Source organism: Lynx canadensis, chromosome B1 (assembly GCF_007474595.2).
Source record: "Lynx canadensis isolate LIC74 chromosome B1, mLynCan4.pri.v2, whole genome shotgun sequence".
Classification (NCBI taxonomy): Eukaryota; Metazoa; Chordata; class Mammalia; order Carnivora; family Felidae; genus Lynx; species Lynx canadensis.
In genome coordinates this window covers 39,270,725-39,284,400 of record NC_044306.2, presented here as the reverse complement: position 1 = coordinate 39,284,400, position 13,676 = coordinate 39,270,725, and positions in this window count along the sequence as shown.

The window sequence follows — 13,676 nt, the reverse complement described above, 5'->3', positions numbered from 1 at the left end:
TCACATACTGCTTGGGCTATGCTGGAGAGTCAAGGGTTGTAGACATGTCAGCTCAACGTAGTCTTAAGAGCTATCCAGCCAATATGGCTTTCCTGATCAAACAGCTTGACAAAAGCTAGAACCAAGTCCTCAGGAATTGCTACTCAGCTGTCTTCAAATTTCCACCATCCAGCTGGGAGGTAGCTTCCATTTTCAGTCTTAAACCAGGTACTCTCATGGTGTGAGTAATTAGGGTCCCATTCTGCCAGTGGACTAGGGAACAGTGCAGCAGTTAACACCATTGATTCCACTGTTCCTTTGGAGGCCGAAAGCTTTGCCTCTAGGTCTGCCTTATGGTTTCCGCATGCAGTTGTGGTGTGTCCCCTTTGATGTCCCCGACAATGCATGACTGCCAGTCTTTTAGCGGCCCACACAACATCTAAGAGTTTAAGGATTTCCTTACCATACTTTATGTTTTTTCCACCTGAGTTTATTAGACCCTTCTCTTTACATAAAGCCTTATGTATGTGGAGAGTGGTGAAGGCATACTTAGAGTCTATGTATGTATTAACACATATCCCTGCCACTAGTTGGAGAGCTCATGTTAGCACAATGAGCTCTGCCTTCTGTGCCAAAGTCCCCTTTGGCAGAGGTTTGGCCTCAATGATAGAATTCAGGGTCACTACGGAGTACCCTGCATTCTCCCTCTTTCACAAAGCTGCTACCTTTGGTGAAATACTCAGTGTTGGGGTCCTTGAGGGGCTGGTCCTTTAAGTCTGGTTGGCTGGAGGACACATAATCCATGGCTTCAATGCAGTCATGATCTGGTTGACCTGGCCCAGCAGACAGTAGGGTTGCAGGGTTTAGGGTCCACACTACTTTTAGGTGAATGGGAGGGTTGTCACGTAGCATTCTCTGATACCTGATCATGTGGGCGTTGGTTAGCCAGAATTGTCCCTTGTACTCCATTTATGTCAATACTGAATGTGGCACTTGGACTGTCAATTCTTGTCCCATAGTTAACTTGGCAGCCTCAGACACTAAGAGGGTGGTAGCTGCAAGTGCCCATAGGCAGGGCGGCCAAACTTGAACAGCAGAGGGAAGCTGCTTGGAGAGATATGCCACCAGGTGATGCCATGACCCCAACATCTGGGTTAGGGCTCCCACTGCAATGCCGGTATGTTCACAAACATACAAGAAGAAGGGCTTGGACATGATTGGGAGTCCTAGACCAGGTGCGTTGGCCCATTTGGTCTCTTCAAAGGCCCTTTGCTGTACTTGCTCCCATAACAGAGGTTCCTGCTCTCCCTGATTTGTGGCATCATAAAGGGGTTTTGCCAAGACTGAGAAGTTAGGTATCCAGATTCTACAGAAACCTGTGGCCCTGAGAAACTCCCGAACCTGATGTCGGGTCAACGGGACTGGGATCGATCAAACAACCGTTTTCTCTCCAGGCCAAGTTGGCACTGCCCCTGGGAGGGGTGAAAGCCAAGGTACTTGACTTTCTTTTGACAGATTTACGCCTTTTTCCTTAAGACCTTACAGCCAGTTTCCTGTAGGAAATTAAGGAACTGCTGAGTTCCATGCAATCCTCCCAAGACCTTCCAGCCAGCAGTAAATCATCTATGTACTGAAGGAAAACACAGTCATGTTGATAGGCTGGGAAGACTCTTAGGTCTGAGGCTAATGCAGTGCCAAAAATAGTTGGGGAGTTTTTAAACCCCTGAGGCAATCTTGTCCAAGTCAGCTGGCCCTTGTCACCATTTTCAGGATTCTCCCACTGAAAGGTGAAGATTGGTTGACTCTGGGGGGCCAGGCAGATGCAGAAGAAGGCATCCTTGAGGTCCAGACATGTGAGCTTCAGCGAGGATAAGACCCAAGAGAATGTATGGGTTTGGGACAATCGGGTGCAGGGTGACGGCGGCCTGGTTTATTGCATGTGGGTCTTGGACCGGCTGATAGTCATTGGTTCCTGGCTTCTGCACTGGTAGGAGAGGCATGTTCCAAGATGACCAACAGGGTTGGAGGATCCTGTATTCTAGAAGTTCTCCAGGTGCTTCTGTATCCCCATCTGTGCCTTATGAGGCATGAAATATTGTTTTTGGCAGATGGGCCCTACCCCTGGCTTTAGTTATACAATTACTGGAGATATGTTCCAGGCCAGTCCTGGTGGGTTTTCCTTATCCCATACCCCTGGTACTCTGAAGGGCAGCTCAGGTCCCTGTTGTGGCTCCTCCATGAGACGGTAGAGGCACCATTCTCCACCTTGGGGAATCATGACAGTCATAATCTTCGCTTCCAGATTTCATTGGGTCAGAGCAGCTTGTCTGTGGGAGTTGTAAATTATCTGGGTCTGCAGCTTTCCCAACAGGTCCTGGCCCATTAAAGCCACAGGGCAGTCGGGGAGGTACAGGAATTCATGGATGACTTCATGCCCACCTAAATTGCATCTTCAAGGCAGCAAGAAGGGACGGCATGTCCAATTGCCCATGGCCCCCACAATGTTGGCTTGTCTCTTGTATTCTGCCCCAGTAACTACTATGAAGTTGATGGGTCGACCTCCCACATTCATTCGGATATAGGCTCTTGGGGCCTAACAAAATACAGCCTGGTCTGTCCTAGTCTTCCTCATAGTCCTCCATGGTGTTTAGTCCCACAAAATCATCCTCAGGGGTCCCATGAGGCCATGATGTTGGTTGATACCAGCCCTGGACCACATGGCCATTTCTTTCTGCTTGGGGCCCTGCTGAGAATTACCCAGCTGCAGGAGACACTCATTTTTCCAGTGGCCCTCCTGAGGACAGTGAGCACACTGGTTCCATCCTAACTTTGATCCTGGGCAGGATGATCCTCCCTGCTGTTCCCCTTTTTGGCCCTGGCCCCTTCCCTTTCCAGGAGTGTTCCAACTGCTTCCCAAGGAAGCAGCTAACAAGCTTGCCTTTTTCTGCATCTTCCAGCATTCTTCCCTCCATGCCACCTGGTCACGGTTGACAGACACCTTCCTTGCTATTTCCAGCAACTGACTGGCATTCATGCTGGTGAAACCCTCTAGCTTTTACAGCTTGTGCCAGATGTCCCCTTGGGCCTTTGGTCCCCTACGAAAGCTGCTTTGACCATTGGTTGGTTAATGGACGCCTCTGGATCAAAAGTTGTGTAAAAATGAAATGCCTCACGTAGTCTCTCATAGAACCTGCTCAGGCTCTCCTCGGGTTCCTGGAGCACTTCTGACGTTTTACTCATATTTATGGTCTTTTTCTCCCCTTCCTTCATGTCATTTAGAAGGACTTCTGGATACTGTTCAGTCCTTGCAAGTCCTCCATCTACACTTGGGTCATTTGGGTCCTATTCGGGGTCCTCCCCAGGAAAGTGAGCCTGAGCATAAGCCTGGGTGTCTAGCGTCCCAGCCGGGGCATTCCTCTCTAACCATTTTAGGGCTGCCTGAGTAACTTGGTGATGCTCCTCTATGTCGAAGAGGGTCGGAAGGAGTTGGCAGCAGTCCATCCAGGTAGCTTTATGGGTTTGAATTACGGACTGCATTAGTTCAATCATAGCCTGGGGCTTCTCCATATAAGAGTATGGTGCCTCCAGTTTAGGAGATCCATAGTGGTAAAGGGTTGGTACACAAAAACACACTGGCCTCCTCGGATCTGGCCTTCCTGATCATAATAGATGGGTCCCCTAATTTTCCCCAGTGCCATCTGTAGGGCTCCCCGGTATTGCTTCAGGGAGGGTCTGTCTCTGCTGGCCTGATCTTCTAGTCACCTTCTGGGAGGGGTGTATGGGGTTGGGACCGGTGGTTCAGGTGAGCCAGTCACATCTGGAGAGGCTGGTGGTGTTAGAAGTGGCGAGGCCTCCGGACTAGGGGCAGACTCCAGTGGGGTTTTGGCAGCTGGGGTGGCTGGAGGTGCAGGTGGCAATGAGGGGTACAGTGGGACATATAGCAGTGGGGTCCCCTCTGGTTTCCCGACAGTATGGTTTTTTCAGTTTTTGGCCAGCATTTGGAGAAAGCCGTGACATGAGCCATCATAACTTTATAGCTCTCTTCAATACAAACTTTTAGCCAAGGTGGCCAGAATAGGACCAGGTCTTGCCAACAGTCCATGTAAGGAAGTTGGTCAGGGTGGCCTGGATCCCCCACACCACCCCTGAACACTCAACCAACTAGTTCCTTATCAAGTGAGCCCTTGGAGGGCCAGCCCACCCTGAACGATGGCCAATCAATTTAACAGAATTTCCAGAGCTTTCTGGGAGTTAATTTCACACCATAAGCTGCTGAATATCCCTTTTTGAAATTTCTCAACATACACTTTAGGGGCATTGGTTTACTCTGCTTTCCACCAATTTCCTCCCCCTAACGGACAACTTTCATAAGAGAGGAAAAAGGGGGAAGGGAGGGACTAATTTGGAGAGGACGCAAACTTGTTTCATCTGTTTCCAGCTGTTCTCCTCTCCTGAGGAAGTCTGATGCCACCCTAAGCCATATGAGGTTGCCATGGAAACACGGATCGGGACTCAACACTTGCTTAAGCACATTGGTCAGGTCTAATTTTCTGTTGTCTGTCTCATTCACACACAGTCACACAATGACTCCAGCCTGCTGCCCAGCACCCAGCACCTTAGAGTTGCGGTTTCTTTCCTTATGGAACTACTCAGGCAACTCTGGGAGGTGACCACTCTCCCCTTCTGCCCCTTAGGGGCAGGTCTACCAAAAGGAACCTGTGTTCTTACCAGTCTGATGGATGGTCCTCCATGAGCTGGTTCCTGGGCCTCCCTGGGTTCCTTTGTGCATCTGGGGCCCTCACCCTGGCACACCCAGAGGGGCTAGTCTCCTATGGATCAAGTGGTCCACTGGCACTAGGCAAGGTCACCTCTCCTGGTGCCCCAAGGTTCTTACCCTGGTGACAAGGGAGGTGAAACACCATCTGCACCTCCCAGGTGAGCCCCCACGAAATGTAGTGGTGAGTCACACAGAGAGAGTAGGGCCACTGAGGCTTTTCTTTCCAGAAAGCAGCTTTATTTGTGCCAGCATGGGCTCAGTGGGCTGAGACCCAAAAGGCTGAGTCCCAAGCACAGCAGGGGGTTGCCTTTTGTACAATTTTTGCTCCTTTGTCTCCCATATATGGTAACATACAGTCTGAATGGGTGGTCTATGTTACAGAGTCATGAGGAATGTCATCCACTCACACATAGCCAGGTTGCCTTCCCTTGTCTTGAGGTTTTCACCACATTCCTTAAGGAGGGGCTCTACCACAGGGAGGAAAGGTTAGATAGTTTCACTATATTCTCCTTTGGTCAGATTACCTTTGGAATTTTTTGTTTGATATTAAGTGCCACATTTTAAGATGACAGCAATCATAACCAAGTGCAGTTTTTCGAGAAGAATGAATATGTTTAATGATGATAGTTAGAGGAATTGGAGATGGTTGGCCTGAATAAAAGAAGGAAGACTTTAGATTTGAGATCAGCTATTTTTCACCAGACATCTCATCTCTTCTTCTGATAATCATCATGTACCAAATAAAGGGCAACCAGAACTTACTACCATCTTCAAGCTTCCCTGGTCCATTTTCTTGTGTACTGCTACACTGGGTTTTGATGAGGTTTTGGAGTGGTGGTGCGGGTTTGGAGCTAATGACCAAGAAAGAATTCTTGAAGATGTCTTTGGTACAAAAAACTGATTTTATTAAAGCCTGGAGACAGGACCCCGGGGGCAGAAAGAGCTACACTAGGGTAATGAAGAATGACTGGTTACAGACTATGGAGTTGGGGGAGGTAAAGGCAAAAGGGAGGCTTCCAGAAGGACTTTGATATGCTAACGAGGACTCTTCAGATGTCTGAGGACTTGCTATCATCAAGCTAAGGTTGTTTTCCCTCTAGAAAGCATTAACATTATGACAGTAGGGGGTTCCTGCAGAAATATTATACTCTGTATTTGTCTTAAGTATTTGTGAATGGGCTGCAGGTGATAAGGAAATTTAATTTTACCTGTCATACCTGCAATACTACTAAGGTGGTATTAGGGGGTCCAGGCAACTGAGTCTATAAGTTTCTGGACATTAGCTATTAAGATTGCCTTTTTCTTACAATTTACTAAGACATATGTAAACTGATAGAGACTCATGTCCTGTATGACTGTGACCTTTATCAGTAAAGCATTTGTTTTCTCTCCTTTCCTTTGTTCTTGGGCAGCCAGGAATGCCTAAAGAATATCACATATATCCCACCTGGAGGGGTGGGGGGCGTGTGCTAGCTTGTGGCTGGCCCTGCTTGCTTCATGGTCCCTCATCAGTTTCATAATCCTTAGTTCTAGCTATTACTCTTTTCTAAATATTTTCACCCATCACTGCTGTTTCTAGTTTATCACATTTCTTGTATTAAAGCTAATTCTGCAATTTCAGACTGTTAAAAATAAAACCACAGGCCCAAAATGGTATCACTTAGATTAAGGCCCCAGATCAATAAAGCAAGACTTAATATCTAACTTGTTAATATCTAACTTATCTCTAACTTATTCTCTAAGTTTTCACCCTGGATAATACAACCTTTAAGCAATCAACATGGAATTTCCTGGTCAAAAGTAGGAAGTTTATTGATAGACCCCTTCCGTTACCTTTAGGAAGGTAAACTTGCCTAAACAATCATTCCTTGCTAATCATTCCTTTCTTCTTTTTTAATGCCCTCTCTTTGCCTTTAAAAACCTTTGTTTTATTTAGCTTAGTGGAGTTTCCCTCTACTTGATAGACAATATGCTGCTTGATTCACGAATCATTTAATTAGATCTTCAAATTTACTTGGTTGTATTTTGTTTTTTTCACAGATTTGGTGGCAGTGTTGGAATCTGAAATGAACTTCTGGTGGCATTTGGGGATAATGAGAAACAGGCATGGCACCCCACGAAGCCTTTTGAGTACTTACAGTTTCCTAGGGTTGTTGGTAAGTTCCATGAGGTTTGAGCTTTGCTTTGTGCATTTGAGCTACTGACATAATCAGATTTCCAATCCAGGGTTACTGGGTCAGTGTAGACTAAGGAGGCTCTAACAGAGCACCAGCTGTTAGCCCTTGGTTCAGCCTGTGATTGCACATGGGAGTCTTTTCTCAATTTCCAGTCCAGTTACCTGGAATTTGCAGGTTTAGTCCTTTCTCCATTTCCCATTCTCAGTCTCCATTGACTGGAGTCTGCTGGTTTAGGAATTGTTTATGGTGGGCATGGCCTTTTCTTGTCCAGTCCACAGTAACGATCTTTGGTTACTGCTGGTATGTTAAGGTGCACAAGTTTGTTTGTCTTGTTTTGTGTAAATAAAAGTCTAGGGAATAGGATCCTTAAAATCCAAAGAATTAAGCACATCGACTTCTGGCACGCCTGCTTATCCAAAAATCTAAAAATGATGGTCCTATGAGCTGTGAATATCTACAGAAATGGCAAAATTTTAGAATTGCAATGGCCATTATGGGGAAGTTTCAATTAGATAAGATAATTTAAGAAGTGCACTTGACAACAAAGATTCCCAAATTAAATAGAATGGGAAACCTGCTTTAACTGGCAAGTAGAAGTATCTAAAGTTTTCAAATTTCCAAATTAATTCCATTGAAAGATTCATTGAAAAAGGCTAAAGAAAAAATTAAAGATGCAAGAGGTATCTAAGACAAGAACTACTGAGACTCATGCTGAGACAAGGAAATTAGAGGGACTCCATTAAAAAAACAAAAGTTGTTTTTTTTCTTTGTTCCTTTTCCTACTTCTATCCTTGCTAAGACCTGCACCCCCACCTTATACATGGCTTAATGTATTTCTTCCTTGTAAAGATCAATGATTTCTTTGGAGTCTTCCAGCTCAATAGGTAATATCTGAGGAGTAACTATGTGCATTCGTCATGTATATTTTCCAAGACCACTGACTCACCAAAACCCCTGACTCCAGGGCATAAGCAAGGGGGACACCTGAGTACTCGCTCTTGTCCAACCAGTTCCTGGATGGCTAAGAGGACTTGTATACCAGACCACCATCTTCAACAAAAAGCTCAGGCCCCAAGCAAAGATGAGTCTCATGCTCCATTTCCTTTCCGATTACACAGATGCTCTGTCTGTATCAGTTTTCTCCATGTCTTCAATAAACTTTGTTCTTACTTCCTCTCAGCTCATGTTTGATTTCCAACTTGTGCAAAGCCAAAGACCCTCTTGGCTGGACCTGTAGGACCTACTCTGGGTCCTCAGACCCAGCATGCCTGCATCAGTATCACTCCTACTTCTCCCTTCTATCTTCTTTTGAGTGCTTATTGTATTCATTAATCCTCTGTCTAAATTGTTTTTCCACTCTGAAAAGATGACACAAATAGAAGCAAAAGTCTATCGAGTTAATGGCCTTATAGACACTTCCATATGTACCTTCAAAGGAGGGCTTCCAAATGGGCCCCTCCCAGAATTGACAAAATTGAGAGATTTTCTGGTAAATTGCTACATTATTCCTTTAAACAGCTAAGGCGAAACTCTGGTAGGTACCAGAGCCTGAATGGGGGATCTTATAAAAACTAGCAGATGACAACAAAGGTAAAAATTCTTGCCAGAATAATTTCTTCTAAAGAAGACAGTCTCTTCAACAAATGGTGCTGGGAAAACTGGATGGCTACATGCAAAAGAATAAAACTGGACAACTTTCTTAAACCATACAAAATATAAGCTCAAAATGGATTAAAGTACAAAATGTGAGACCTGAAACCATAAAACTCCTAGAAAAAAACCCATAGACCATAATTTCTTTGAGGCTGGCCATAGAAACATTTTTCTAGATATATGTCTCCTAAGGCAAGAGAAACAAAATCAACATGAAACTATTAGGACTACACCAAAATAAAAAGCTTTTGCTCAATGCAGGAAGAAATCATCAACAAAATGACAAGGCAACCTACTGAATAGGAGAAGATATTTGCAAATAATACATCTTTAAGGGGTTGATATAAAAATATATAAATAACTTAGATAACTCAACACCAAAAAAATAAATAATCAAATTAAAAAATAGGCAGAGGACCAAAAGATGGTTTTCCAAAGAAGACATACAAATGACCAACAGACACATGAAAAGATGTTTAACATCACTCAGCATCAAGGAAATACAAACAAAAACCACAATGAGCTATCACCTCACACCTGTCAGGATAAAAACAATAAGAAATAACAAGTGTTGGTGAGGATGTGGAGAAAAAGGAATCTTTGTACACTGTTGATGGGAAAGCATTGGTGCAGCCACTGTGGAAAACAGTGTGGAAGTTTCTTAAGAAATTAAAAATAGAACTACCATATGACAAAAAGAAAATGAAAACACTAATTTGAAGATAAATGCATCCCTGTGTTTATTGAAGCATTATTTATAATAGCTAAGGTATAGAAGTAACCCAAGTGTCCAGCAATAGATGAATAGATAAATAATATTGTACATATATACACATATATGTATGTATATATGCACACACACATATATACAGTGGTATATTACTCAGCCATTAAAAAAGCATGAGATCTTGCCATTTATGGCAGCATGGATGGACCTAGAGAGTATAATGCTAAGTGAAGTAAGTCAGACAAAGACAAATACCATATGGTGAAATTTTGACTCCTTACTAGGAGTCTGCCTAATCCTACAGATTCTGACAGGCCTATGATTTCATTCATATGTGGAAATAAAGAAACAAAACAAATGTATAAACAAAGAAAAAAGAGATAAAAAAAATCAGACTCATATACAGAGAACCAAACTGGTGGTTGCCAGAGGGGAGACAGGTAGGGGATGAGTGAAATAGAAAAATGGAACTAAGGGTACACTTATGCTGAACAATGAGGAATGTATAGAATTGTTGAATAATTGAATTGTACACCTGCAACTAATACAACATTGTATGTTAATTATGCTTCAATAAAAAATAAATAAAAATAAAATAAAATAAAATATTTAAAAAATCTGGACAAGAACTTGGAGACCTCAGTTACTAGTTTCACCATTCAGATACCTGAAACCAGATTGAGGTCACTGTTATGAAGGAAGGTTAATTCATTTTTCTATTCTCATGATACTCTCCCTCCTTTGCAAAACATAAATTTTTTCCACTTTTTTTTTTTCAGTCAATGAATTTGTGTAAGCATGTTCTCAATTTCAGTTAACACAAAATATCTAATTTTTTGGAAAAAAAATCCCTCCAAAATATTAGTAACTATAGAGTCTTTGTATCTATCTGTGTGTGTCCTTATACATGTTGTAAATGTGAAATATTTTTCTATTCACCCAATAGTGTGCTATTGTTAAAATAATTTGCAGAAGAGCTCAATTGGTTTGAAGGCAAGTGCTTGTAAAAACTGGGCATTCTACCACTCTTAGAAAGACAAAAACTATCCCAAATGTCTTTTGAAGTTCATGTGACCTGAAGAATTATTCTATATAAAAGCTAGTTTAAAGTTGTTGATTTAATTAAAAGAGACATTTCTTTAGAGTTATCAGCACTAAAATTAAATTTTTTTTAAAGTCAAGTAAGTTGATGTTATCTGTTATAAATTATTTTTAATAACTTGGAAAAATGACTGTATTTGATGTCTGATGAAGTTTTTATGGGTAATTTAAGCATAATTGGTAAGAACAAACAGATGTAAATAAAATTTTTTTAAAAATTAGGTAAATTTTTAAATAGTCTCCTAAATCTTTCTGGTAACTTAAAACTTAACATTTTGCTGAGTTAGGTTAAATGGTGAATTAAGTCAAATTTATTTAGTATCAGATCATTTACACACAAGAAGAAATATTAACACATTAATTACTAAACTTGGGTCTATCTAGTTTTGGGTTCTTATTACAGAAAAACTAACAGATATTTGAATGTGTTAATGCTACATTGGAAAATTTAAAAAGACATGTTTCTAAAAATTATGAAATGTATTCATAAATTTGCAAGTCTAAAGAATGCTGGTGGAATGGTTCACAATTGTTTGCTACTAAGTTTTACTTAGTTAAGGTTGCTAAAGGTTAAAAATTCTAATTAATATGTGTAAAAGCTATTGGAAAAAATAAGGGAAAACATCTCCAATATTCCAGGAGAGTAGTATGTGTTTTCTGTAACAGAAGGTTTAAGAAATGAAGATACATTTTTTGTTGAGGGAAAAGAAAGTAATTTTGTCCAAAAGTAGGGCTGGTTGTTTAAAAGAAAAAAAAAAATGGGCAAAATCAGAATGTAAAAAAGAAAGGTGTAGAAAGTTTGTGAAAAGGAAATCTTTGAAAACAAATTTTAATGTGTGGCCAAGTTGATTAAGATTAAAGTGAATTATTTAAAAATCCATTTTAGGGGCATCTGGGTGGCTCAGTTGGCTAGGCGTTCGACTTCAGCTCAGATCATGATCTCATGGTTTATGGGTTCCAGCCCCGCGTCGGGCTCTGTGCTGACATCTCGGAGCCTGGAACCAGCTTCGGATTCTGAGTCTCTTTCTCTGCTCCTCCCTCGCTTGTGCTCTTCTCTCTCTCTCAAAAATAAATAATAAACATTAAAAAATTAAAAAAAGTCAGTTTTAATATCAAAAGTAAGCTGGTACAAGATTAGAATTTGGTTTTCTCTCAGTTTAAGTACAGATTCTTTTTGTTTTGGCTTTTGGTCTGTTTAAGTTTTTTTGACCTGGAACATTCCAAAAGATTTACTAAAATATTAGGCTTATTTTCTATATTAAATTATACGGGAAGCAGTGTTAAATAAGAAGTACTACTAAGCTTTCTTTATGTTGTTTTTGTAGAATTTGACATATGTGGATAGAGTCCATTCTGCTTCCACAAAAACGGCCTCTCATTGCCAGACTTTCGCCACCCTAATGTCCTTGTAACATGGCAACAGTCTGCTCCTAAATAAAAACATTAACAATGGCTGTAAACTAAACAAACAGGGTTTTAGAAAACCCAAGACAGCTGTTTGGTTCTTCCTGGCTTCCTGACAAACCCAGTTTTTTAATTTCTTCATTCTTCATTCAAGATAATGCATTTATGGTGACTCATTTTATAAATAGACCTTAGTGGACAAACTTCTATAAAATCACAAAAACAATCTTACCAGCAGTGTCTGACTTGTTAGGTCCATAATTCCAGAAAAACCGTTCTTGCTCCTTCCTCAGAGGCCTCAGGCCTCCTTTCTCTATACCCTTCGAACACTTGCTGATGGATTTCATTCAACTGCCACTTAGTATGGATTATCAGTATGTTCTAATAATTGTATGTATGTTTGCCAGATGAGTTAAAGCCTTTTCCTGCTGCAAGACCAATGCCCTCAAAGTAGCAAAGAAATTGTTAGTGTGTTTCCCACTTGCTGTATACTTTCTATAATCTCCAGTGATCAAAGCACCCACTTCCTTGGACAAATCGTATGAGCCTTAACAAAAACTTGCATACTTCTTGGAATTCTATTGGCATACAATCTTCTGCTGGTCCCTTGTTGACTCATGATCGTATGACCAGTTGCTGTAGGTCTCTAATGTCTTATGTTTAGGCCTTTCATCAACAGATTAACAAAACCTTTCCAGATCCCAATTCAGAGGATCCTGTTGGTCACAGTTTACAGCCTAGTGATTAGGTATTTTGAAAATACATCAGAAAAAAACAGCTCTTGAGCCTGGTTTGGAAAGAACCTTACCAAATGCTTCTGACCCCTGACACTGCTATTAAAACTAAAAGGCATTAAACCTTGGGTATACATCACACAACTACAAAAAGGTTCCACATGACACCTGGTCCTGCACAGATGCTGGGGACATCCAAATAAAATGTATGAGAAAGAGAAGGAGCTGACATCAAAATAGACCGCTTCACCCAAGACAACAAACCAAGACTTTTTACTTTAACTGAACATGAGACCCTTTCTGCTTTTCCTTTCCTCTACTCTGGCATTGTTCTGGAAAGAAAGACAACACTCTTATCTTTATTCCCCAGACCATTGTTAAGGGTGGTAACCTATGAATTTAAAACAACCTTTTATTTCAACCTAGGAGAAAATCTAACTGTGCCCCTAACTGTTCACAAGTGAAATAAGACATCTTTCAACTCCCCTAAATTTACATTGTCAAGTTAGAAAGGACTTAACAAAAGGCTTTCATGATTTAGGATTTACTCCTTTTGATAGATCCTTATTTCCCTAGTTAGAAATCAATGTAAATGAGACTAACTTCTTAATTTTTAAAATTATTACAGAACCTGCTGCTAAAGCAATAGCTGTACAAAAAAGATCCTTAGACTTTCTGGCCAAAGTTGTTCTTGATAAAGTAGGTCTTGGTTATCTTTACGCTGAGCAAGGAGATGGCTGTGCTATGACCAACTCCCCTTGCTGTACCTGGATTAACACTTCTGGGGATGTTATAACTCAATTACATAAGATCACAAAACAAGCCACTTCCCTTAAAAAGTGATGCCTTCCACAGGGTCTCCTTTGACTTATTTGATTTTGATTGGTTTGGGTTTGGGGACCATGGATCTGAAGTGTGCTCAAACACTGGGAATTTTCCTGCATGTAGTAATCATAATAATCTCTGTGGTGCATTATATTCTTGTGGGGAGCATAGCATAATGTATAAACTCATCAAATCACTAAGTTATACACCTGAAACTAATGTAACATTGTGTGTCAACTATACTCAAATAAAGTTTTCTTGAAACCTTTCAATGCATATTCACAGCCACTAACTACCAC